This window comes from Propithecus coquereli, unplaced genomic scaffold (assembly GCF_000956105.1).
Source record: "Propithecus coquereli isolate 6110/MARCELLA unplaced genomic scaffold, Pcoq_1.0 Scaffold205, whole genome shotgun sequence".
NCBI classification, from domain to species: Eukaryota; Metazoa; Chordata; class Mammalia; order Primates; family Indriidae; genus Propithecus; species Propithecus coquereli.
In genome coordinates, this window is record NW_012145523.1 from 4,831,767 (window position 1) to 4,835,856 (window position 4,090).

The 4,090-nt window shown below is 43.6% G+C and overlaps 1 protein-coding gene across 1 annotated transcript in view; it reads right to left on the reverse strand.

Annotated features, from left to right (window-relative positions):
* SUPT20H (suppressor of Ty 20 homolog (S. cerevisiae)) overlaps positions 1-1,391 on the reverse strand; it is a 66,580-nt gene extending 65,189 nt beyond the window's left edge. Inside the window, exon 1 of the mRNA XM_012644048.1 lies at positions 1,334-1,391. The gene's annotated coding sequence lies outside the window, so the exon portion shown is untranslated. The remainder of the gene's footprint in view (positions 1-1,333) is intronic.
* Between the last annotated feature and the right edge of the window lie 2,699 nt (positions 1,392-4,090).

Below are 4,090 nucleotides of genomic sequence, written 5' to 3' on the forward strand. Positions count from 1 at the left end.
CCTCATTCCGGTAACACAGGGGTTCTCATCCTGGCAGTGTCAGAGAGTAACCTGAGAAGCTTTAACTAGCAGAATGCCCAGGCCCATCCCCCAGAGATTCTGATTAACTGGTCTGCAGTGGGGCACAGTGATCATCAGCATTCTGGGGGCACCCCAGATGGATCAAAGGTACTGCCAGTGTTTGAAGTGCACTGCTGTATCCTCTCTGCCTAGCACAGAGATGGTACATAACATTTGCTCTGAGAGTGATGGTAAATAAAGTTTATTTTTAATCTATTTCTTTTACCTAACTCCATGTAACCACCGCTGTGTGTCTACACATGCAAACTAAATAAAGCATAACCTCTGATGACAGAAAATAAGATTTTCCATGTAAAACTCTTCTGTTTTGTTTTTAGTGAAACCCAAAGCTTAGGTTTTTGCCAGTTCAGGTTAAAAAAAAAAAAAAGAAAGAAAGAAAACTAAAACAAATGGGGTAAGCTCCTAATACATCATAGGTACCATACAAGTGCTATTAATAGTAATAATCATTTAAAAAATGAATAAGACATTAATTCTGCTCTTGAGAGTTCATAGGAGGTTTAAGTTGAATTTAAGTTAAGATGAAAAATTTGACCACTGAATCTAAAGATCCACTACATACTTACAAAATGTGATGACTCTAAGATTTCTTGCCACTAAATTGGGGAGGGGGTTTATTAACTTTAAATTATTTAAGTACTGCAGACAAAAACTTAACTTTGCATACCTCTTATAAAACAAACACTCTGTACACAGAATTTACTAGAATCTGTGAGGAAATCACTATAATCATTACAATCAACTCCATTTTACAGAATAAGGTATTGAGAACGAGTCATTTTCCAAAGATCACAGACCTACACCTGAATTCAAAACTCCCTCAATATCTAATTTTACGTTCTAATATTACAACCTTAGGACCAAACCAGAACCCGTTTTTAGATTTTTTAAAAACATTTAAAATAAGGACTTGATTCTGCCCACACACTAATATAAATTTTTCTTAGTTTTGATCTAACTATATAGTACTCTGTACTCAATCTAACTCTGAAAACCTTGCTAATCACTTTATATTTCGATTCCTAGTGGGTTTCTGATGGGCTGTTCTCCGGAAGACGCAGCCCCCCACTATGCGGTGAAAGGAGATGGTTTCCAGGGGCAGCGATTTTCCAACCTCATTTCTGAAAGCCCGGTAACCTCAGCGAAGATCAGTAATTGATGCAGTTCTAAATGTCACTATCAATTCTATTGATTTCTCTGATCGATCTGAGTCTTTCAACTACATGAGCTTTTGTAACAACTTAGGCTTTACCTGTAAAACGCCGCCAACTCCACAGTGGAGCGACCAGCCTTTATTCAATATGGACACCAAAAAAAACGCCTCCGCAGAAGCGCTACGCAAAATTCTTGCGAGTTTCCGAGAACACCTGTATCTGGAACCCAAAAATCAAACTAAAATTAAAAGCGCGGCTTAGCGGCACTGCGAAAGGCAACGGAACCAACCGCCAGGAGGGTGGCTGCTCAATCCCCGCCCGGGCCCAACGTCTCTGGGGACATCGTTCCTCCTGCGGGCTCCGGAACGCGGCCCGCTCACCTCTGACCCCGGCCAGATCTCGCGCGCCTAACCCGTCCGCCTGCCCGCCGCGGACTCGTCCCACCCACCAGCCACCGCCCACCTGCGCAGGCCGCCGCCGCGCTAGGCCTCAAGACTGCCGCCGGCTCGGCCGCAACGCCAACCCGCCCCTTCGGCGGCTCGGTGCCGCAGCCCGGCCAACCGCCTGTTCCGGCAGCTGCACTTCCGACTAGAGCTGGGCCGCGAGGCGGGGCCGGCGGGCGGAAGGGGTGGAGTTGGGAGGGCGGGGCCGAGGCCGGAAGGCTCGAACGCTGGGGGTCGTAACATCCTTGGAAGATCCCCGCGAGGCCCACGGAGACTGAGGTCCGGGCGCCAGGCGGGTCCCACAAGCTTATGCTCAGGCTCGGCGCCCGCGTCTGCGAAGTGGGCGGGCGGGTGTAGGTGTTATTTGCAGGGAAGACGACCCTGTCAAATTTCTAGCGTGAAAGAAACTGGGAACTAGCTTTCCTTCTTGCCCAGCTCATCCAACTGATGCCCAGGCTCATCCAAATCTACGTTTACCCTTCCAGTCTGTACAACTTTCTTCGAACATCAAGTGCCAATGAGTTGAATGTTTTTTTAAAAAAATCACCCCAGAAAAAGGTTCTAAAAATTCAGAAACTACATTACCAACACACTTTGTAAGGTCTATTTGTAATTCTTCGCCTTCGAACAAATTTGATTGTTGAGAAATAATTTTTTTTAACTGAGGTGAAATTCACAGAACATCCAATGAACCGTTTTAAAGTGTACAGTTCGATGGCATTTAATAAATTCACAATGTTGTGCAACCATCACCTCTAGCTAGTTCCAAAACAAGACGTTTTAATCACCCCAAAATAAAACCTGAACCCATTAAGCATTTATTCCCATTCCTCCCTCTCTCAGCCCTTGGCAAATATCAATCAGCTTTCAGACTCTATGGATTTACCTCTTCTGGATATTTCATGTAAGTGGAATACGTGACCTTTTGTGTCTGTCTTCTTTCACTTAGCATGATGTTTTACAGGTTCACCTTGTATACCTTGTAACATGTATCAGTACTTCATTCCTGTTTATGGCTATTACTGCACTGTATATAGATGCCGTAATTTTACCCATCCATCCATTTTTGGACATTCGTATTGTTTTCACCTTCAGGCTATTATGAAGAGTGCTCCTATAAACATTTGTGTACAGTATTTGTTTGACTCCCTGTTTTCAATTCTTCTGGGTATATCCATAGGAGTGGAATTTCTGGGTCTTATGGTAATTCTATATTTAAATATTTGAGGAACCCGTAAACTGTTTCCTACAGCAGCTTAACCATTTTACATACCAACAGCTAGAGTAATTCTAATTTCTCCACATCCTCGCCAACACTTATTTTCTATTCTTTTGGTAATAGCCATCCCAAAGGATATAAAGGGAGATTTCATTGTGATTTGATTTACCTTCCCTAATGGCTAGTGATGTTGAGCAACTTTCTACATCCTTTTTGACCAACAGAGGTGGTCTGGAGACACACCCAGGTCTAGTTGTGTTGGGCACCTGTGATGTAAATTACTCCCTGTAGTTCTGTGGTTGGTGTCAGGGTTGTTGCCCTGAGCTCCTCCCACATCGATGTGTCTTCGATTTTAGAGGTGAAGGCTTGGTTGTCCAGTTCTGCTCCGAATGAAAATTATTTTCTTGTGAATGTCACGTTCTCCCTGTTCCCTAATGTTTGCCTCTTTGGTGCCATAGCTACTGCTGTCACACCTTCTTTTCTGGCTCAAGCTGCTTCTCCCAAGATGGGGCAGGCGGTTGCACCAGTATTTGAGGAGGCCCTACCTGCCGGTTTACGGACTGCTGTTCTGTCAGACGTGCCTGCCACAACAGTGGCAATGGGAAGGCAAAGCCTTCTCTCCTGTCTGACACCACCCCCCTTGCGGTCTGCTTTCCACAACTCCAGTACCCACATCGAGTTGTATCCCTCTGTTAAATTTTTTTTTGAGCTCCCAGTGTCCACAAAATAAAGTTTGCATCCCTAACATAACATTAAGGTCCTCCAGGGTCTCATTCCATCCATGTTTCCAGACCTGAGTCTTCTTCCACGATAACTCCTTTTACATTCTGGTGACTTATTAGCTGTATGTCTGGAGAGTGAAAAGGCAACCAACGTAATGGGAGAAAATGTTTGCATATCATATATCTGATATATATGTATAAAAGATGTATAAAGAAATTCAACTCAACAACAAGAAATCCAAACAACCCAGTTCAAAAATGGGCAAAGGGCTTGAATAAACATTTCTCCAAAGAAGGTGTACAGATGGCCAATAAACACATGAAAATGTGTTCAACATCACTAATCAATAGAGAAGTGCAAATCAAAGCTACAGTGAAATACCACTTCACATTCATTGGGATGACTATTATCAGAAGAACAGAAAATTACAATTGTTGTCAAGGATGTGGAGAAATCTAGGTATTTGTACA